General features: G+C 52.6%; 1 protein-coding gene across 2 annotated transcripts in view; it reads left to right on the top strand.

Moving 5' to 3' along the window:
• Positions 1-22,194, top strand: part of fndc3ba (fibronectin type III domain containing 3Ba) — an 85,372-nt gene that overhangs the window by 26,437 nt on the left and 36,741 nt on the right. The gene's annotated exons all lie outside the window — the stretch shown is intronic.

Genomic DNA, 22,194 nt, shown 5'->3' with positions numbered 1-22,194 from the left:
CATCTACCCACCTGGTTGATGTTGCCTGGTGGTTTAATTTCAGCCAAGTCTGTACTATATATTTTTTGTGATTTGTTTTCAAAGTGACCAAATCTGACCCCAGCTAAACAGCAGCAGTGCAAAAAATGGTCTTGCAACCAAACCTCAGTACATTTTATCCCTCTGCCAAAACAAATTAGCTCGCTTCAGCTCAATTTGCAAGGTTTACAGTGATGTGGTAGACCTGGATACTTCACCGAACCCTGAAAAAAAGCTCTTTGGGGCTCACTAGGCCGTCCAGCCAGCGACAGTAATCAGTAGCACTGTCCCTTTTCACTGTTTTCTGTGGTTTTTACAGCTAAGTGGATCCACAGCTCATGCTTAATTTAATTTAGTGCAAGTCACAGTCTCGTCTCTGTGCGGAAGAGCCTTGGCAAACGTGGGAAGGTTTGATGGACAGTACACCCGCCAGAGGATTAGTCTTCATTCTCAAACTGTCTGACCCCCTGTCTTGATCATCGCGCCATTCGTCGTGGCGTGGCGATGTGGTTTGAGCTCTCCGCTGATCCCAGTGGTTCCCGGAGGTACGACGCGTTGATTTTTCTGATCCAGCAGATGGATTGCCGATCCCTTTGGCCGAGTCGGCCTTTATTGTTTTCGCGGCTGTTTCCATGGTCTGAGTCCCAAATTAGGGAATCGGGGTTGTTCAATAACACTCAAATTTCCATTCAGACCTCCGTGTCTCTACAGAAATGGGATGCACTGCAGGGTAGGTCTAGATCTTTTTTTTTTTTTCTAGCTTAGATCTGAGTAAAGTTCTTAACAGGAAGCTTCGTGCCTCAATCACCAACGCTTTGGAGAAGATGCACAGCACCCTGGCATCAGGAGAAAAACAGTCTGACCCCAACAGAAGGAAAATGCCAGAACAATCTGACCCAAAGCTTTTTATTCAGTGGGCCTAATTATTCACTATGGGCTCTTGGGTCTTTATTTTCTTGGAAATGCTTAGTGCACGGGGGCTGTTTGTTTTGCAGGTGGGCGTGTATTTGACTTCTGTGAATAATTTAGGCCGGTCGTCGTAGGTCCTGTGTGAATAGGTGGCTAGCTGGTGGTTCTTTGCCTTGTAGATTTGTTCTTTGTAGATTTCGACGTTCCTTCCACTGGTCTCTAGTGACGCCCCTGATTCTGGACATATCTAGGACAATTGTGTCTCTTTGGCAGTGGGAATGTCTGCATTTCTGACTCTTTGACTTGTCTGACCTGTCCGTGTCTGTCTGTAGCTTATCTGTACCCGCTTGTGACTTTGTCTGCACATGTCCGAATCTGCGTGTTCCATAGATTCACCCAGATGAAAAGGGGGGGAAAATGTTTTTTTTTGTTTTTTTTTTTTTTTAATCTTTTATCCAAAGCAGTCTTTTTGAAAAACAAAAAGCGGCAGTACATCATCGGCTCGCATACGCCCATCCAAAAGAAAGTTCTTAAGGTGGAGATGGGACTCGTGTTTCATTCAAGTAAGTCTAAGTGAAATCCGTCCAACGGCAGGTAAACAGATGTGTCTCTGTATGCGTGTATCAGAATCTGCCTGCCTGCCTACCCCCCCCCCCCACGCCTTTGCGAGATCCTGCTCGGCACTGAGACCGCAGGTGAAAGCGATCTCCCCTCCTGGGCCTCTGCGATGCCTTTGATGTGTGACCTCACCCCCTCTTCCCCCCGCCACCCCATCCCTTTGGAGATAATCTTCGCTCCTCCTTCCTCATGCGCCGCCCTGCAGGGAATGAAGGAATCGCGAGGCTTGTAATTAAAAACCGAAAGCAATTTAATGGGAACGTACATTCCCATGTGGGTGGAGCCTAACTGTCGGCCCGGCGACGCTCACCTGTGGTTCTTCATGGTTCCGTCTTGGCCGGCTGATCTTTTGGTGCGGTGACTCCTCCTCCTGGTTTTGCCTGGCACGAGCTCCAGGGGCAAATCGGCCCCCACGGCACCGTCAATAGAGCCAAGGCTTTGCTTAGAGCTGGGGGTGGGGCAAGGCAAATGAGGCAGAAGTGGCAGTTAGTGGCGTAAGAAGCGGAGCGCTGGTGCCAAGCCTCTCTGTACTTTTGGGCTTCTGAAGGACGGGGATTCTGTCGTACATGGATGAAAATCTCCCCGTCGGGGAACGCGACTGCCGCTCCGATCTGGAAGGAAAAGTTCGGGCGCTGCAAAATTTTGCTCATTGTTTGGCCAGCCAGCCAAACCGCGGTATCAATCCGTCCCCCTGGGAGGATTTTGGTAGCGACGTTGCTAAACCATACAAGTTTCACCGGAAGAAGCATCTTTGCCATGATCCCCACCTGGTGCAGGAGGTACAAAGGCCGTTGTCCACGTTGGGCTCCTCTGGAGAGGAAGTTTATTCTGTGCAGCCGTGTGGGCGCTGGCTTGCTTGCGTCGGTTTGAGGCACGCCACTCTGATAGGCGGTTTGCGTCTGGTCATCACCCTATTGATAACGACAGTAGCCTGCTCCCCCTGTCCCCAGGTGAGCGTCCAGCACTTTAAGGTACTGTCAGGCAGGCATGGGCGCTGAGCACCGCACTTTGCCACCGTTAGCTACCGCGAGACTGGATTTGCTGTCATTAACCACAGTTAACTAGCATTAGCTGCTGCGAGATATGGTACAATCAGCAATTAGAATAGAATAGCGGTAGCACATAGCATATCGTTACCTTTGTCTTTTCACGCATCTTGGTCTCCATGAGAGGTACAAAAAGGTGAGAGTAAGGGGGGGGAGGGGGTTACAGTACAGAGTTAGCCAGCGTGCAGCACCCTTGGAGCTGGGGGTTAAGGGCCCTGCTCAAGGGCCCAACGGAAGTATCAGTGCAGCGGCCCCGGAATTCGAACCGGCGACCAGAGTCCCAACCCACTGAGCCACATTCCGGCTCTTAAAAAATAACGCGAGTGTGTTTCCACTCGGTTTAGCCAATTTTTGGTAAGCGATTGCAGGAATGCTGCCTCCCCGGGTGCCGTGACTTCCTGGCCTGGGGTTGGGGGTGGGGGATTGTTGTGGGGTTGGGGGCACGCAGTTGGTCGCGGCAGATCCGTCCCCCGGATTCGAGCGTTTCCATAAAGGTCCCTTTGATTTATGTGGGTTTTTGCCCAGATCTGATACGGAATCGCAGCGTGACGTAACGGGTTTTTAAATCTGCCGGAGGAGGGGTGCAGAACCCCAGCACAATGAATGATTGTTGTGCCGCGTCGAGGATGAGAACGGGGAGGACGCCGGAATGGAGCGCACACACGCACGCACACGCGCTTGGTCTCCTAAGATGTGACTTGGGTATGAATATGGCTCCTTCGGCTGTGCTGAGTTGTTCAGGGTGTCAGACTTCCATCTGGGGTGGGTGCATTCTGCCTTTGGCTGGGGTGGGGTCACATGGGTTGCTTTCTCAGCAAAATCACCGAGTTCATTTGCGCATCAAATTCTGTAACGCGTTAGTCCTCCGCGCAGGAAGAGGTCACCGGGTTTAGCTGGAAGTGTCCGCACCTCCACTGCCAGCTCCACACATGTTCCAAGGCTGAGTTGCAGCGAGCCACCCCCCCCCCCCCCCCCCAGTTGAAATGGTGCTTCTTTGTCATTATCCCAACCTCAGGGGCAGCACCCTGGATTTAACGTCTTTTTAAATAAAGCAACTGCTGTTTAGGCTGTGGACGGCCTGCTGGCCCGCTGGGCCCTCAGCGCGGCCCTGGGGACACGGACGCGGCCGGGTGGACCGCTGGGTGCACGGGCCCACGCTTTCTGGGAAGCACCACAGCCAATGGATCTCCTTCGGGTTCTGGGTATTGATGAAAGGTGGAAGAGACAGACAGACTTGGACCTTGGATGGGGATGAGGTGGAGCCATTACTACACACCATTCCTTATTGGTGGGGGAGGGATCTACACCCTGCCAACCCCCCCTCAGCAGCTGTGCTTCCACCTTCCATTTCAGGCCAGATGGGGCCCCACGTTTACTTTGCCCCAGCGGGGGGGGGGGTTTCTGTGTGCTAATTAGAGTGACAGGCAGCAAACTGTAATCTTTGTCTTGTTAAAAAACAGTGACCTTTTTGTGGCGGGCTGTGAGGGGGGGTTGCCCTCCAATCAGGAACGCTCCTGACTTTCCCACGCTGATCAAAGATGGACATGGAGTTGTTTTGTTTACTGCTCTCGCCTGCTGTGGGCTTCGCTGGACTTTCTCTGGGTGATCCCAGCCCGGCCGCCCCGTTTCCGCCCCCTCTCGGCTCGGCGTTTGCGTGTCTCGCATATTATGGCAGGTCAGTGGTCCCTTTTGTAGCTGAATCTTCTGTCAGCCAGCTGTAACTGGATTTTTGATGTAAACCGGATCGCGAGTCGCGGTGCCGGACGATGCAGCCATCGCCGGATAAACCTGCAGCAGAGCGACCGTCACCAGCTGCCCTGAACGCGAGCCCCCGAAAATGGCTTTGAAGGTTCCGGAACAATGGAAAAAACGGTAGTGGTTGGTAGTGAGTCGGGGGAGCATGCCATGCCCGGGGAGGGGGGGTGGGGGGCGGGGGAGGTAGGTGCCCTTGATTTGTGAGTCTGGTGTCCACCCCCATCATCAGAAGTGCCGGTTCCGCAGCCCTGGGCCTGGTAGCGGAAGGCTGAACCACGGCACATCTTCATGTGGCTATTCTGCCAGCTGTTCCCATTTCCTGTTTGTGTCATCTGTTCCAAGCTCGTCAAGTTTATCAGGGAAAAACATGCCTCGCGTGTGTAATTCGCCAGCACAGATGCTGGTGATTCGTGTCTCCATTCTCATGCCGACAGAAACACGAGTCTTTGATGTCCGCGACGGCTGCGACCGCGCGTCCCTGTAGATGCGCGGCCTCTCTCGCTCTGTTGCTCTCCTCCTCCAAGGCTATAGGTTCCGGAAAGTGTTGGGTCCCATCCCCTCTGTGTGAAGTTCCATAGGGCTTGCTGTTTGTTTGTGGTCTGCCCTCTCCAGGCCGAAGATGAGCCGGTCTCAGCCCATGCAGCAGTCTGTCGTCCAGTGGCGGTTTGCGTGGAGCTGAAGTGGCCCTTCCGGTTTGGGCCCTAATGGCACCGTGCAAGGCGGCCTGTCTCCTGAAACGGCTAATTTGTGCTCCTCGGGTACTGATGGAGGAAGTAGTTTCCTACTATATGCATCCTCAAGAGTATATTTATAAGAATGGCTGTAGGGGCTCTGAGCACGTCTGTCATCAGCGGGTCAGACGACCCGGAAGTGGCTGGCGCATGGCAGAAAACGTAATTGCGTTCCCAGCCTCCGCGTAATCCGAGTAGAGTCCGGTTAAAGACCGGGATACTCTAGGCTGAGCGAGGGTTTTCAACGATAACGGGTGCCCTCGTTATTTTCGTCCCCTTCCGAGAAGACGTGCACCGGGGGGGGGGGGATGACTTGCCTCCTTGGTGTTGCCAGCGCGGGGAGCAAATTGAACATAGTCAAATGGCCTCTATGTAATTTTGCGGATTCAACTGTTTTCGTTCCGGCAGACTGAGTCGAGCGGGACAGTTCGCACGCTGTAATTACGCCTCTTGCCCCGGAGCCGTGTATTTTCCGACTCAGTAATTTCGCAGCGAGATTCCGCACACTGAAACGTCATGCCCCAGACGGCAGCAGATGTGATTTGTTGTTTCCCGATTGGCGGGCGCACATGTGCTTAGGTACGTGCATAAATAATATGATGTACTTACAGAGAATGTTGTATTGTAGCCTGGCAGATTATGGTGAGAGCTAGAGTTCCCATTCTTCATGCTAAAGGCAGAGAGGAGCCTGGAGCCAGATCTGGGGGTTTACTGACTTCACTCTGATTCTTTGGCAGAAATAGTGTTCTGGGGTACTACCGGGCGTTATGATTCTGCTGGATTTTATGCTAATGATGTTGGCGTTTAATTACTTTGAATCTTAACATCAGTACTTTAAACGCTACCCCACCTTCTGGCCTTTGCTTGTAATTTTTTTTTTGTTTCAGGCTGTCTGAGGTCACTGTGATTTGATGTGTGGAGTGATTTATTATTTTTTTTTCCCTTTCAGCACCCTGTATTTTTTTTTTTTTTTTTTGGGGGGGGGGGGCATCTTAATGGGCATATGGGCCAACAGGTGCTGATGTGGGATGTCTCTATAATAATAGGACTGCGACGTCGGCTGTTCCCAGGTGGGAAAGTGCCTCTGCGCTCCCGATGAAAGTCTCCGTCTGTGTGCGAGTGCATGCTGGGGCGTGGAGTGTCATCTGTGTGGACCGATTTTAGCCGTGTGGTTTGGCCTGTGTTTTAGTGCAGAGTCTCTTAAAGGGGATCCAGGAGATGACCACTGATCATGCAGAGATGGCACTTTTGTGCTGAGTGATGCTGTTTGAATCACAGCTGGAGCAGTCGGTGTTCCGGGGCTGTGCGTGTGCTGTGTGGTGGGGGAGGTGGGTGTAAATCTGGAACCCATGCCCTGCACGGGAGGTTCCTGCCTGGGGGGTGGAGGTCATGGCCCCTTGCATGAGAGATGTCCCTTGCACAAGGGCCCTGCTGTCAGAGCTTGGGGGTTCCCCCCCCCCCCCCGACCCACAGTCTGAATGACATCATCTGCTCCTGCCCTGCGGAGAGAGCGGCCCTTTGATTGAGCGGGGGCAGGCCGGAGACCGCACCCGGTGGAACGTGAGGCTGGGTCATGCTAGCCCCCCCCCAACCCTTGGCTTGGGGGCAAGCTTCTTGGGTGGATGTCTTGGGAGAGTGGGGCTTTTGGTTTTTATAAGTGAAATCATGTCCACATGCCTGCTTGTGACCACATTCGCCCCCCCCCCACCGTTATCTAAGAATATGAAATTCTTTGTAATGTTGAGTTTTCGAGACACTTGTTAAATCCTGTTTGCTGCTGCTGTGGTTATTCTGTACCAGGATATCCTCTGAACAGCTCCCCCTGCGGGTTGCTGTACTTGTGGGCTTCCTGAGTTCAGCGTGCAGTGGACCGCTTAATAAATCCTGTGTGTGCGGGGGCCATGCTGAGCGCAGTGCTGGGGAACCTTCTGGAAGGCCGCTGGAACCCGGGGACCTGCAGGAGTGCAGTGAGCGCGCTCAGAGTGGCGGAGCACAGGGGGGGGGGGGGGGCTGTTGAAGACGCCTGCCCAGCATGTGGACGTGAGGGGTCGGCCAAGCAGAGCAGGCGCTCGCCGCAAACACGTGCCACGGACGGGGGGGGTCATCTCCAGATCCCCAGCCTAAGAAACGTGTCAACATATTTAAGGCATTTGTCAGTAATTTCTCGTAATGAGATCGTCTGCATTACTGGCTGACTTGTATAACGTGCTGACCACGCGTGGCTGTGGCGGCCCTCGTGGGGGGGGGGATGGGGGGGAGGGGGAGAGGTCCTGTCAGGCTGATGGCAGCCTGCTGGGGGTTGCTTTAAATGCATAGGCTCTCACTGCAGAGGCTGCTAAATATTCCTCTGGCGCTGTTTGGTTTGGCCAGGCTGGCCGTTCACGGGCCAGGAGGTGGTGGTGGGGGGGCTCCCCCCCCCCCCGTCTTTGCCTAAGATTCGAAATTCCTCCCTAGTCTCCTGGCGGTAGCTCAGGCAGTGCGCAGCGGGGAGAGGTCAGCGGGTACATTTGGAGCCCGTCGCCGTGGCAGCGGCGGGCCGCTGGGGCAGTGCCGCAGTCGCACTCCACTCGGCTTCCAGATATTTCCGCCAGCGAGCCTCTTCTTTGTCACCGTAGTGGGTGCAGGGGGAGGCGCTTCAGCTGTGCCAGGAGGCCCAGTCCCATGAGGCGGCTAGTGCTGTGGTTTGGCAAGAATCTCGTAGCTTTGCTTCGATTTAGCAGGGGTGGGGTCTCGATAATGGGACGATGTGATTGGTTGGTGTCCCTGTGCATCACTGCCAAGATCAGAAGGCATCTGAAAATCATGGCTGACAGAGGGGCAATTCTGGATTGTCTGAGAGTTTATGCAGGTGTCAGAAATACGGCACTGGGGCCACCTGGAGAGCCAGGTGCAGCCCAGTCCAGGCACAGCCTGAACCCACCATCTCAGCGGCTTGTCTTATGCTGTTTGGAGCAGAGGTGCTGTTGGGTGGGGGCCATTTTTCCAGGAGTCATCGAGAAACTCCCAGAGCACCGGCAGCCGCACACTCCATCTACTGGGAGCCCTTCCTGTCTCGCGGTGTGCAGCTCGGCCTCCCGTGTGCGGTGCAGTGCGGCGCGGCCTCCCGTGTGCGGTGCAGTGCGGGGCAGTGCGGCGCGGCCTCCCGTGTGCGGTGCAGTGCGGGGCAGTGCGGCGCGGCCTCCCGTGTGCGGTGCAGTGCGGGGCAGTGCGGCGCGGCCTCCCGTGTGAGGCGCTGTGCGGTGCGGCTCGATCCAACCTCCTCTTCCCCTTTCCATCTCTGTCCCCCTTCCCCCCCTTTGTCTCTGTCCATCTGTCTTCTGTTCACCCACTAATATTCCCTCTCTCTCCTCTGTTCCATCGCTCTCCCCCTTACCCCCCTCCTTCTCTCCTCTCTCTCCCTCCCTCCGTTCGTCAGCCCCAGACAGTGGGAGTGCATGCTGGCAGTGGCCCCACTTTACGCTGACGTGGCCCTGCTGTATCAGGGCTTCTGAAGGCCTTGCTCCCCCCCCAGGTTTCCCCCCTCTCTCTCCCTCTCCAATTCCCTCACTCTGTCTCCCCCTCTCTGTCTGTCTCTCTTCCTCTCCCCTCTCTCTCCCTCTCCTGTTCCCTCTCTCCAGTTCTCCCCCCTCTCTCTCTCCCTCTCTCTCTCTGTCACTCCTCTCCTCCCTCTCTCTCTGTCCCTCTCTCTCTCTCCTCTTCTCCCTCTCTCTGTATCTCGCTTGCTCTCTTACCTCTTCTGCTCCCCCATCCCCCGTTTGCACAATGACTCATAATTCAAATATTCATCAGCCATTAAATATTGACCGACTTGCCCCCTCTCCCCTTTTTTTTGGGGCCCTTTTTCCTGTTTTTCTGATGTGTCCGCAGTCACTGATAGGACCAGTCCAGTTCCGTGTGAGGGGAGACAAGTGTTCTATATGAATACAGAACATTCTTAGTGTTCCGGACAATTAGCTAGATGGGGAATTTCACCAGATTGACGGGGACTTCAAACACCTGCCCGGCCACCATGCTCAGACACGGAGGCGTGCAAACTGGGTCACCAAAAAGTCACGGGGGGTAGTTAACCCCGAAATGGACCCTCAGTTTGGAGCCATGCGACCTGACACTCCTTGTCCTTCATGATTTTGTCACAGATGCTTATGGGAAACATTTTTTTTGTCCCTTTTTGGTTTTTGGTGGCCACTGAATTTCCGGCAGGGCTAGTGCCATCGTGCTCTTCTCATTCTGTTAACGGGCACAGGGCACCCGGTGGCAGGAATGTGATGTGTTGTGTTGACGGCAATCGGCCGCGTCCCTCCCCCGCGTCCCTCCCCCGGTATGCCGGGTGGTTGATGGGGACGCGCATCGCCATCAGAGGAGCTGTCCTGAAAAGCTGACTGTTGTTTCTGTACCTTTTATGGCGTCGTAAAACGACATCCTAGTCCTGAAGTATAGGGTGTTTATGTTCAAGAGACTTGCTCCGTTTCACTCATGATTTCTTTGATTATCTTTTATGATAAACCCTCCCCCCCCCTGTCTTCAGAGATGCCTGCCAGCCAATGTGGTTTATAGCAGATTGGGAGCAGATGGCCAGAACCCTCTTGATCCCGTGTTCAGTTGCATTATGGGAAAGCTTTTGAGACTTCCACCGTAGTGGGGTTTGAATGTCATGTGAGGTGTTAGGGTCTATGAGGAAATGTGCCCCCCTTTTCCTCATTTTTATACCTGGTACCCCCCGCCCTCTCCATCACTCACCGGTCCCCCCTCCCTCCATGGCTGTGCCTAGACTCGTCGCGTTAAGCAGGGACGTTCTAGAACATCCAACGGCGAGATAAAATAGCATTGCCGCATTGGCGTCTGGCCCATTGAAAGGCTGGCTGAAAGCAGTGATCTCAGCCCCGCCTCTGCTTTGATGTCTCCTCTGTGCCGTCGTCGCAAGCCTCTTCAGAGGACTGTTCTGATGGAATCTGCTCATTAGCCTGCTCCTCGTATGGTTGTATAAACGTATTTGTTTATTGATATCACACTTCCGATCTTGCACGGATGTCTGGTCAGTACACCCCCCACTCCATGGCAATTATGACCAGCTGGTGTGAGGTGCTAAGGGAAGGGCGGGGCCACGGGTATGGGGGGGGCGGGATCAGAGTCAGTGGGCGGGTGGACCATGTGTGTGTCCTCCACTGTAATTACAGTAATAGCTGGGCTGGCCAAAACCCCCCTCCACCCCGCCCCCCCCACTGGTCTTGCTTGCTGGCATCCAACACGTACCTGCCTGTGTCATGTGACCAAGCCAAAGTAATCTGGTGCCTCGCGAGTTTGGGCGACCCACAGGAGTCTTGGATCAGTCTATCTGGGAGCACCCCATCACCCGATGATTCGTCAGACCCTTGGAAACATCCAGAAGGTTACCTTCCTGATCTTCTCGTCATAACATTGTTTACGTTCAATTTTTTTTCCCCAGACATTGGTATTTCACTGACTAAATATATACATTTTCGCCCTCAGGCTTTGTCTTTGAGGTTTTCCACTTAACCCCACCATGAAAGTGCTTGTACAGGGATTGTCTCCTGCCTTACATCAAACACAGGGTTTATCCCCCCCCCCATCCTCACTGCGGGCCCCTCGATAGGGTGGGAGGGTGTGCGCTTTGGTTTGTGACACCATGCCGATTTCTTCCCCGGTCCATTAGTGCGCCACGGGGCCCCACGCCGGCGCCATGATATCCTGTGTGGGGTCCGGCAAGCAGGTGCGAGATGTTTCTGCAGGAAGGATGCTGGTCACGCACTACCTGGGGCAGCAAGGCCTCTCGACTCCGTGGCAGAAGGTCCCGGGGCATTTGTACGAGATCTTGAGCCTCGATCGGTGGCTTCTTCCTGCCCACCATGGACGAATTCATTTTGCACGCTCTAAAGAAATCGCCTCAGACATCCTCGGGACATACCGGCACTGGTCGGAATCCATGAAGCGAGACCGCATCAGGGAGGAAGGTGAACTTTCCCCAAAGTACTTTCCGGAATCCTGTTCAGCAGAGTGGAACTGGGTCTTGTTTTCTGAGCAAGACCTCAGGTTGAATGCTGGTTTCCCAGGACCCAGGGAGCAGTTTAGAAACGCAACGAGCCACAGACTCTGAGACCAGGTCCTCCTGGTCTGCACTGACCTTTGCGCCATGTGACCTTGTTTGTCCACAATAACTACCACATGTCATAGACCTTCAGGCTGTCAGACCACATGGTATCCATTTTGTCCGTGGGTCGTGCTCTGCATTTTCATAATTGGGTTTAATTTTGCCTCCTTTGGGGGTCAACTAGGGGGGGGGTGTTCAGGATATATTGCCAATGTCCTTTTCTGTCTGTCACTCTCTATTTTCACTTGAACTTGAGTGTAGGTGCCTTGGTGAGTCACCCTAATTATGGTCATTATATTCAGTTATAGTATGGCCATTATTAATGTGAAATGGTGTTTTTCTTTATTCATTCTATGTTCGTTAGGGATGATCTGGGAACAAGATCTAGACATTTTCTAGGAAAAGTCTTGTAGCTTGAGGGTTGCCGGCATTTCTGGACTGATTTCATTGGTGGAACGTGGCTGAGCTTTGGTGATGTCCGTTATTGGCCGTGGAAGGCATTGTTCACCTGGCGTCCTACTTGCACACGAATATACGTGCACACATAGTGGGGATTGTGTAAATGGAGTCAGGGGTCACTAGGCCGGAGTTGTTTTTAACTCTTATCACTGGTAGTAGGATCCCAGTGTCTGTTGGGTAGTCTATCGGTGGTGGGTCATTGGCTGCCAAAACGAGTTCTCCCACTCCAAACTGGAGATAACTGGAAGATTCGCCCATAGCAGGATCAGTAAACAAGTGTAGGGCTGCGTCCGGGACCATGAACCGAGGTACCCCGGCTTCCCACGCTGCTGGCGAGACAAGTGCAGGTAGTCATGGCTCCATCTATCCATCCAGGGGGTTTGAAACTGTAGCCCTCTGGTTACAAGCCTTAGCTGCTTACAACAGTTTGCTATTATGGGCACTGAAGTGGTTTGTTTTATCCAGAGGAGATTACTGTCAAAGTACAGTTGCTGGGTAACACTCCACTCCTCCCCCCGGCTGCCTGTCGGTTGCATTAATCAGAACCTCTTTCCTTGTGTATCTTGTAAGGTTCTGACGCATGGCCTCCAATCATGATGGCTCTCAGACTTCCACCATGGAGCTAGTTAATTATCCGAGTGTCTGGGGCTCTGACTTAATCCCCCCCCCCCCCTTCGCCCCGCCGCGGTCACTGTGACCCCGGTTCCCACAGGACCAGCCGTTTTCACGTGCGCTTCCAGGATGTGGTTGCCATGGTGGCCGGTGAAAGTCCACTTGATGGATTATCACGGCCTAAGTTACCCCCCCCCCCACCCCGGCCCCTAGCTCATCTGTGCGAGAACGGCATCTGCTTTTGATGGAGACACAAACTAGGATGGACTGTGACCTTTTCCGGACCGCACTGGATGAAGACCCCGCCCGTTCCCATAGCCTTGCAGATAGGGGAAATGTCAAAAGCTTGATAACATTTCTGGAGGCTTTAATGTTTGCGAGTCGCCCTGTCATTCCTCAGATTACGTTGGCATCCACCCCCCTTTTGACCGTGCCCCACCCCAGTGGGCCATCGCTTTTGGGGCGGTGGCAATCCGGTCACATTTTTGCCCATGACGATTAGGTCTTTTGGGTCAGCACCTCTCAAACTTACTAGGTCTACCTAGAACACTTGACCCAGCTGTTTCAGAGGGTGGAGGTGGGTAGGTGCATTTGTGTGGGCGGGGGAGTGGTGGCCAAAGAAGTGGAGCCAGACTCTCCACTTTACTGTCCGGGAATTGCCAAGTTATTCCGGCACCCAACCATGAAGCAGCATCAGGGATGGCTGGCGGATTGCAGCTGTCATTGTCAGATCTTCTTGGTTTATGGGGGTAATAGACAATTTAAAGGTCGTCCAAAGACCTGGTTCATTTACACCTTGTCCTGGCAGCATCCCAGCCCATCTCTGCTTTCAGCAGGAGCACCAGCCCAAGCCCTTAATGGAGTTCCAGACTCGCCCCTGCGTGTCTATCTTGGGTTTTATGTTGCTGCTTGTGCCGGAATCTGGGGTAGAGGTTTAGGGGAGGGGTCCCTGGGTGTCAATGGAAACCAGGATGTCCAGCTTCCCCTCCTCCCGCTGTGAGATCACTCCAGAGGTGGGGGGGGGGGGGATTCCTTCCTGATGAGTCACGCCGTGTGAAATGAGCATTCTGTCTGTGCTTATTGCAGTGGATAGAAAATAAGTGAGGAGGAAGGGAGCAGAGGACCAGGGAGGTGGCGGAGTCTGCCTTCCTTGGCATGGGTTAGGGTGCCTGCTGTTATACCTTTGAATGAGGTGCTTAATGCAAACCTCAGACATTACAACGTAGAGAAGATCAATTTGATACATTCCGGATTGAACCTTGTAGGTAGTGGAATTGAAGTTGGGTGCCATGAATGTAAGATCCTTGTCTGCCCCCCCCCACCCCCGCCCTAGACATTTGCACACTGTTAGGTGTAAGGGGTAAACACACAGGTCAAAGGTCAACGTGCAGGAAGTCCGCTGTGTACACCAGGGCTATTAACCAGCTTGGTTTGTTTACCTAGGCACAGCTGTGTCTGTGTGTGTTTCATCGCCACGACGCAGGAGTGGGAGACCCCAGGATCCAGCCGGTGAAACTGATGAAATAAAGCGATTATAAAACGTCACGGCAGTGTGCTGGGTTTTCAATGTGTGTCAGCCTGTCATGTGACCTGAGTTTTGGACCGAAGCTGCCTCCCACCCCCAAGCAATTTTATTTATGTATTTGTCCATTTGTTTGTTTGCAGTAATTTTTTTTAAGCCAATGACACCATTCATTCATGGGAAATTTCCATGTAGAGGGGAGGGCTGCTGTTGCATCTCTATAGTAACGGTCTGCAGTGTGGCAACGCTGATCAGAATCAAGTTCCCGGAGAACCCGCACCCGGACCAGCCCCGCCTCGGGAGCAGAACCCGCACCCGGACCAGCCCCGCCTCGGGAGCAGAACCCGCACCCGGACCAGCCTCGGCACAGCTAGTCCTATTTTCCGGAGCCTCCCTTAAGCCTTGCTGGCTGTTTGCAGAGACTTAATCTAAAACCGCATGACAAACTCATTAAAGGATGTACTGTTTCCTCACCCGGCACTGATAATTTGCTGTACCTTACACTCCTCTTAAATTTTATACGTTGCTGTTTGGATGGGGGGGGGGATTCGACATCTTCATTGGGAGCAGCTGGTAATGCATCTTCTGCTTCTAATGGCTGTGAGATCTGACACTGAGAAGTGTGTGAGGCTTCAGCGCCTTTGATGTGTCACGATGCCCCTTTGGCCTGGAAGGTCGTTTGGGGTCGGAGGTTATCGTGCCCTGCCATGGGCCGGATTTACGGTGCTGAGAGTTGGCCCTGCTTGGGCCCATATCTCCCCTTTTGGGCTGGGGGGGCATACCTCTGCCTTCCAGCCTGCGAACCAGATGTTGCTTTGGTGACTCTGTCCTGGAGGGAGTCCAGCTCAGAAGTGGGTCAGCCTGATGGAAGTGAGCCCGGCTGACGGGGGAGTCGGAGGGGGAGGGCGGCGGCGGCTTCTCTCACTCATCCAGACTGCATAGTTCCCGTCTGCTGCACAGAAAGGTTACTCGTTACAAGTCGCATCCAGTATCTGATGCAGTGTCATCCCAGGGGGCTCGCAGTGTCATACAGCTGCCCCAAGCAGGAAGCCCACTATTGGCCTGCAGGCGTACAGATCCCTGCACCTGCGCACAGGCTGGGCGTGGTGAGGCGGGGGGGTGTTACTCATATCGCTCCATGCTTGGTCCTTTCCGGGACACGCGGGCCCTCAATGGGGGCGTGAGCTGATACTGGGCAGCCAGATCTGCACGGAAACAGTTGCTCAACAGCAAGTGCTCTGGTGGAGGGTCCCAGTCCTTCAGACCCGCGTGGGAAGAGAGGCAAAGCAGAGCCGTGCTGTCAGATGGGGCCCGGGGCCCGGGGCCCGGAGGTGTCCACAGACGGGGCCCGGCCCTGCAGCGCAGGGCAGAGAGGAGCAGATAAGCGGCCGCCAATCAAAATGGTCGCTAGGCAACGGTGCGCCAGAGGAGCTGTCGCGCGCTGGTTGTGTCACTCCCAGTCCTCCCAGTTCCAGTTTTCCAGTTCCCAGCCAAATATAGCGGTGCAGTATTTCTGCCGAACTGGGCAGCCCGGGTGCAATTCCTGACTCATTAAGATATCGGCTTCCCAGGAATGGATCAAAAAGGTCTGGACCCCCCCCCCCCCCCCCCAAAAATTTTTGCAGTGAAATTCACAGGACATTATGCACATTAAAGGGTTACAGACAGTCCTGCCTCTAACAGCAGACGGGCGTGTGACTGTAACGGAGAGCAGCAGCCCTGTGCAGCTGCGCGCTCCAGAGGCTCCTCTTAATTAAGAGGGCTAGAGGTGGGTGATGGGGGATTGGAAAGAATATCACGTGCTTGTGTGTGTGTGTGTGTGTTTAGTGTCAAGAATGCCAGAGTTTTTCCTCCAGCAGGAAAGGACTGATCTATGCTCCAGAGCAGGAAGGGTGGTAGGTGCATCATGGGTAATGAGAAAAGGCTCTGTGGGCCGAGATGGATGCTGGCGGTGCCACCTGGAGGCACGGGAGACTGATCCTGGGCTGGATTTCTGCGTCTGGTGCTTTGCTTGCTCAGGGGTGTGGATCACTCTGCTTGTGTTCGCCAGAGTGTGCTTAGCAGACAAGCAGGGTCAGGGGCCTGTTTTTCTTTCTGCTCCCACCTGGTGATGCACTAACCAGTTTTAATCGGTGTCAAACTGAGGTGGATTAATGCTTAGGCTATCGCCTGGGGGGCAATTTAAAATCGGGGCCCCTGAAGAACGGAACGGTCAAATTAAAAGCTAAATGGGCAGCACCTGAGTATCCTTGCTGGTGTCAGCTTAGGACCCGCAGATAAGATAATCTACCCCTGGTGTTGCTGCACTGATTGCGATCAGCATGGGGTTGGTGTTCCCTGCCCCGCCTCCTTGCTCTCAGCCCCGCCCTCTTGCGCTCAGCTCCGCCTCCTTGCTCTCAGCCCCGCCCACCTTTGCTAGCTCTGGTGCGTCTTGGCTGCAGACTGGTTCCAGCGTGGTTGTTTTTCGTCTCCCTGACTCATTTCCACCCCAGTAGGGGAGGCTATTTTGCCTCCTTGGTCAGCACCTGGAAGGGAGGGGAGGGTCGTTTGCTCTGGCCTCTTTTTTTTTTTTCTTCTTTTCTTTCCTTTATGGGTCACATCGGATATTTCGCCAGCTGAGGGGTGGAAGAGGCAGCGTCCGGCGCCCCAGGAAGTACGGCGGATGCTATTTCGGGGCCCCGGGGATAATGGCCTGGAGCTCATGCAGCCGGAAGTCATCTTGGCTACTTGTGTGTGTGTGTGTGTGTGTGTGTGGCACAGAAAGTGCACCGTCTGCATCGTCTTCTGTTTCAGATGTGCTGTCTCACAGTTCCTATGCTGTCAGTTTTTACTTTGTTTGCAAATATGTCCCGTCCCGTCCCCCCCCCCCCCCCCCCAGCCTGCATTCCTTAGTCTGTCTCTCTCACTCTCTCTTGGCCTATGAAAGGGACCCGAAGAGGGGAATTGTGAATGCTGTGGTTCTTTTTGAGGTGGGACGGCCAAAAGGGAATACCGTGCTGGATTGTATCTAGTCCTCGACACCCCTTGGTGCTGGGGGTTGGGGCGGGGAGGGAGGTATGGAGGGTAGCTTTGGAAAACATCAATTTTCCTTGCCTGACTTCGTCAGAACCTCCATGTATGACTTTGATGACCAAACAGCAGTGTCCTCTAATGGCCCATATTTGGTTGGACCGTTGCCCCAACACCAAATATCTGTGATTCCCAGTCAAACAACCCTCAGTTTTCTCACAAAATCTCTTCTGGAAGGACAGAATGTGTCAGAATTAAAACGCGAACACTCCCTCAACAACAAAAACAACAAAAATTGTTTGGTTTCTTTGTGCTGCGAGTAAGTCAGCCGTACTGACTCTCGGAATCGCGGTCTTCAAGTTATCTTCCAAAACAATGTGGCGTCCACATGTGCGTGTAGATACCCCGTCCACATTAATAGGTTGTGGAGATCCTTCCCTGCGTGGTACCGTCCAGCCTTTCTGCCGTAAAGTCTCCCCATTATTCCCTAGGGGTTACTAAATTCTCAAAATGCATTTTGTGGAGCACACTTTTCCGTCCCTCAGAGGTAGAACTTTTATGTATCAGAAGGCTGGGTGGGGGGGGGGGGTTGCTGCAATTTTGGGTACTGGAACCTCTTATTTGTGGAGCGTAAGCTGTTGTGGTCATGATGTCAGGGCTCCGGCGACTGTGCGTCCGCCTGGAAGGAGATCGGAGTGGCTCTGGTAGGAAGTGCCAGGACCAATTACAGAGCAATGAAAACTCCTAATCGCTCACAAGGGGTCGTTGAGAAGCCCATCGGCACTTTGACTGGTTGTCGTCAAAGAATGGGAGTCTGTCCTAGAAGGGCTTGGTTTGTGGTCGTTCTTCCCATAAAGGTTTGAGAAATCCAAAGGCTTATTGGCTTTGACTCTTTTGGTCTTGCTCGTTTACTGGCCTATAAGCGCATGTGTGTCATGTGGCAAGGTGACGGTTATAGGGTGTTGGAGAACATCGCTGGTTTTCGGTGCGGGGCAGGTAATGGAGTCCCTCCGAATGAGACTCTATCTCGCCGCAGGGTACCACCACTGAGTCATGGCTACCTACACTCAGGAGTAGGAGGTGGTAGACAGAACCGTTCTGGTCGCTGGTCCCACTGGTTCCCCTTGATGTGCATGGCTTTCATGAGAGGAGGTTGGGTGCCAGCGATGGTTGGCTCATCTCCATCCTGTTTTTCTTCCTTTTTTTTTTCTTCTTTTTTGAAGAATGGAGACGGTTTCCAGCTATTCCTCTAACAATCTGAGAAAAGGCACTATCTTACATTAGTTTTCTTAGCCCTTCTATGTCATAGGCAAACACCTGCTATCTCCGGTTCGCTACAGATGTGCATACCTTTACGGTTAATAATGTCTGTCTAAAAAAAGAAGTTGGTGAACTGCAAGAAAAATGCTGACAGATATAGAAGCAGCGTTCGCCCCCGAGATGATCGCTGCTTAAGCGCCTAGCCCACGGCGGCTGCCTTTGACATCAAGCTGTTGGCTAGCGTCCGGCTCACCGTGCTCCAAGTCCAGCCCTGTTTTTCTTCGGTGAGTGTCTGGGAAGCCCGACATAAATAACGATTCGGTAAAGCGGGAGCCTCCCAGAAGGTTCCGGCGATGACCGCTCAGTCTGTAAATTTCCGTAATGAGGTGTCTGCAACAGCCCCACGCTTCTTCGTCGTTAGGAAAAACTGTAAGCGGTGCTAAAGAATTATTTGTTGATTTGGTGATTTATTGTTTCTTGGTGGGGCGGGGGGGGGGGGAAATACATACAACAGATGCTTGAGCTTGCATGGTGCTCCAGACGGTGGTGGGGGGGGGTGGATTTTGCCCCACAGCTTTGTTGAAGTGACACTTAAAGTATCATTAGCAGGGACCAAATAGAGCTAACGCATCGATCATAGACCTGACCAATCAGAGACCAGATAACTGCTGGGCTCCGCCCAGCTTGTGTGCAATAGTGCAGTTGGGTTTGAAACAGGATGTTTCTACCTGTGGAAAAGTGTATACATGGGGCAATTTTACTGTGGTGAACGAAGAGGTGACAGAGAAGGTTAGATCCTGGAAGATTTCCTGAAACACCACATGCTGTTACCAGCAGATCCTCAGCTTTTTATGTGAACTATTTAAATAAGATTAAATGCAGTGATCAAATTTTTAGTCTTTAGCAAATGCCTACAGAATCCAAGCATATAGTTTCAAGGGATATAAATCATTAGTTAATACAGATTTAAGGACACAAGGCTGTAGAACTAGTTAAGAATTAAAAACCAAGAAAACACCACTTTGCACCATGGCCGCTGTGAATATTAAATAAGCTTGCAATTAGTGTGGGTGAGGCACAGTACTTGGATTAATTAAATCAGCTGTAGACTAATTAACAGTGAATTAAGAACCCTGAAGTGAAGGAAAAGCGTGTTGGGGCAGTCACCGGGGGAGGGGGGGGGGCTATAATGCCTTCTGTAACGCCCTGCCGAGCTGTAAAGACATGAAGGCGGACGACAGCAGTGGCACGTGACCTGTTAACCGTTTGCGGCATACAGTCAAAGGCTTCCTTTTGATGAACGAGAGAGGAAAAACATAAGAGATTAACGGCCGGAGCCATCCCCAGCCTGGTTTTCCCATTTCTTCGGCAGTCTTCCTGTGTGCTGCGAATGTTTTAAACATCCACTTTTCCTGCTCCGAGGTCCCCAGCTTCGCCTGCGTGTCCCGGCTTGTGGGGCCTCTGAATGGGCACCGGACGGTTGCAGGGATAAACAAACTGCAGAACTGGATTCCTACGCCGGTGAAACGGGCGTTTTCATTCACCGGTTTCGTAAATTTATATAATGTCGGTTTGCCCACACGAACGCGGAGCTGAAACGTTCTTCTGTGCATTAATAAAAAGATCCATTTAACCTAATAAACTGGGAATCCGACAGGAAAAGACGATTCCGTGTTTCTTTCCCTAAATATTTCACTTAAGCTTGTTTGGTTTTGGGAGTGTGGGATTCTCTTTGCTTAAGTCACTTTTTTCCTGGAATTTTGTATAACATTATATAGTAGCTGCTTAGTTCTACTCTGCATATGGAATTCAAGGCGGTTTGAGCTTTAAAACTTATCTGATGATGGAAATTTTGTCAGCGTTTAGTTCCAGGATTAGATGGGTAACTCACTGCAAGATCACATGACCTTCTGCACATTTCAGACCTGGATGTTCCCACTCCTGTTTTCTGCAGTGCGGCCAGTTGTCCATGTGGTCCTCTTTCGCCTCGCTTAATATACCACAGCCGCTGTATTATCCAGCCTGCTTTGAATGCGACGGTGCTGCTTGGGATCCCGTACGGAGCGTCGACCGTCAATGACATGTGGGCACGCGAATGACCCATAAATATTTTGCGGTTTCCCCCCGGAGCAATTGGTGACATCAAAGAGGTCGCTTTGCGGAGGGAAAGTTCTTGGATCTGGGAGAGCAAGATTTTTTTTCCGCTTCCTCAGCTGTCAGGCTGCTCTTATGCAGCTGAGTTGCCGGATAACCTCACCTCTGACCCAGAATGTAAACACTGATGGGTTCCCTCAGCTAGGGGAGTGTGACACACGATGATCCGTGTTTACGAGGCGTTGTGCTGGTGGACCTCGGTCACTAACAGATGTTATCCTTTAGCCAGGCGTGCATGTGTGTGTGCAACTGAAAGTTTGGTTTCTGCATGATAGTGCCTCAAGGAGCGAGATTAAAGAGAAGGCCGTGTTGGATTCTCGCTTGTTCCTTAATCGGGGCATAGGAATAGGAAGTTTTACGCAACTGTCTCGAACTTCTGGTCCACCCCTTCCTCCTCCTGAGAGCTTCCTGACCTCTTTGCTGTATCGCGATATGAAGGTTGCTGGGTTTGGGTGGCTTTAGACAGCAACATCTACGGTTATTACAGAAGTGGGCCTGATGATGTCATGAAAGGCTCATAAACTAATGGGGAAAACATCTTGTTTTTTATAGGCTATTAAACCTGAAAATTGCAGTGCGTCATTTATAAGGATTATCCGTCATCGTTTCAGACATCTGAAATTTGCTGTCGAATTTTGTTACGGCGCTTCGAGTCTTGCGTAGTTTGTCTCCAGAATTTGTCTCCGGCATTCCGCTACGTGTGACAAATCAGCGGACGAGGATTTAAGCTGCAAGCCCCTAATGTGCGAATCGTTCTAATTCTCAAGGACGGGATGCCAAGCTTGGCGCCCGGCTTGATCACATCTGGATTTGACCATCGAGACCCAAGAGGGATTCGGCAGACAGATGCTTCATCGGATGAAGTGTCACAGGGAGTGAGAGAGTCGCAATTGGCCGCCGATGTCGTCTTCCTATCATGTGATCACTCCAAAATCCATTAGCGCTGATTTGTTGTTCAGATTGTTACACCAGTAGCTTGAAGTGTAAAGGAATGGAAAATGTGACCAAGGTCTTCATTAATTTCTGTTGTGGTTGTCCTGGTTTCTTTAGCACTTAATTTTTATTTATTTAAACGGCTGAAATGTTTTGCCGTCATGTTTTATAAAAATATCCTTCAGCAAGAGTAGGACATTACCTGTGATCGCTGCGATTTCAGCGCGAGCATGATGCAAACAAAAAACAGGCACGTACACAGCATGGTGTTGACATTTGTTAGGCACTGTGATAGGAGCTTCAACGTTCTTCCCAAGCTGGGATAAACATCCGGAGAGCGTTCAGGATCAGGCCACAACTGCTGGACAGGATCTAGACTTGTGTCTGGAAGTCACCCCAGATATGCGAGGGTGAGGCCAACCGCGGTTTCACTGACCCACCGAGAGGGGGATGGGGGACTTGGCTAGGACTTCGGGGTCCATCAGAGGTGGGGGGAGGGCGTTTTGGTCACTGGCAAGTGTCTTTTCTCAATCCATTTTGCAACTATCCTAACAGCAGAGGTTCCGTTCTGGTTCCTGATAGAACTTCCCTCTCCGTCATGCTTGTCTGCCGTGCTCCTCAGAACAAAGATGGCCGTAAGAACTATGAAAACTCAAGTCGTTAGTTGTATATCTTAAGCTAGCTTTGTAGCACCCGCCTCTTCTAGTCATGACTTCCCTGCCAGGACCCCACTCATCTTCTCCTGGTCTAGCTCTGAATTTCTACGCTGCTTGAGCTTCTCACCACAGCCTGCTTTCCTGCCCCGCATTTTGGAGGACGGTCGGCTTAAACTCCTCACCGCTTACCCGGTAGCCGTTACCGTTGACGCGTCCATGCCGGAGCCGCAATTGGCCACCCCTTTCTGAAAGGCGAGCCCCGGGGAGACAAAGAGGGCCTTGTTCTTGTGGGGGCCCAGGCCGGCGAGGCTGGCTGTGGGAACGCACTGTCCATCCCCACTCATGGCGGCGCTGGAGGAACGCCGGTGTTTGCCGAGACTGTCCAAACAGACGCGTGTTTGCTAAG

This window comes from Paramormyrops kingsleyae, chromosome 21 (genome assembly GCF_048594095.1).
Source record: "Paramormyrops kingsleyae isolate MSU_618 chromosome 21, PKINGS_0.4, whole genome shotgun sequence".
NCBI classification, from domain to species: Eukaryota; Metazoa; Chordata; class Actinopteri; order Osteoglossiformes; family Mormyridae; genus Paramormyrops; species Paramormyrops kingsleyae.
This window is presented reverse-complemented; position numbering and strand designations above follow the sequence as displayed.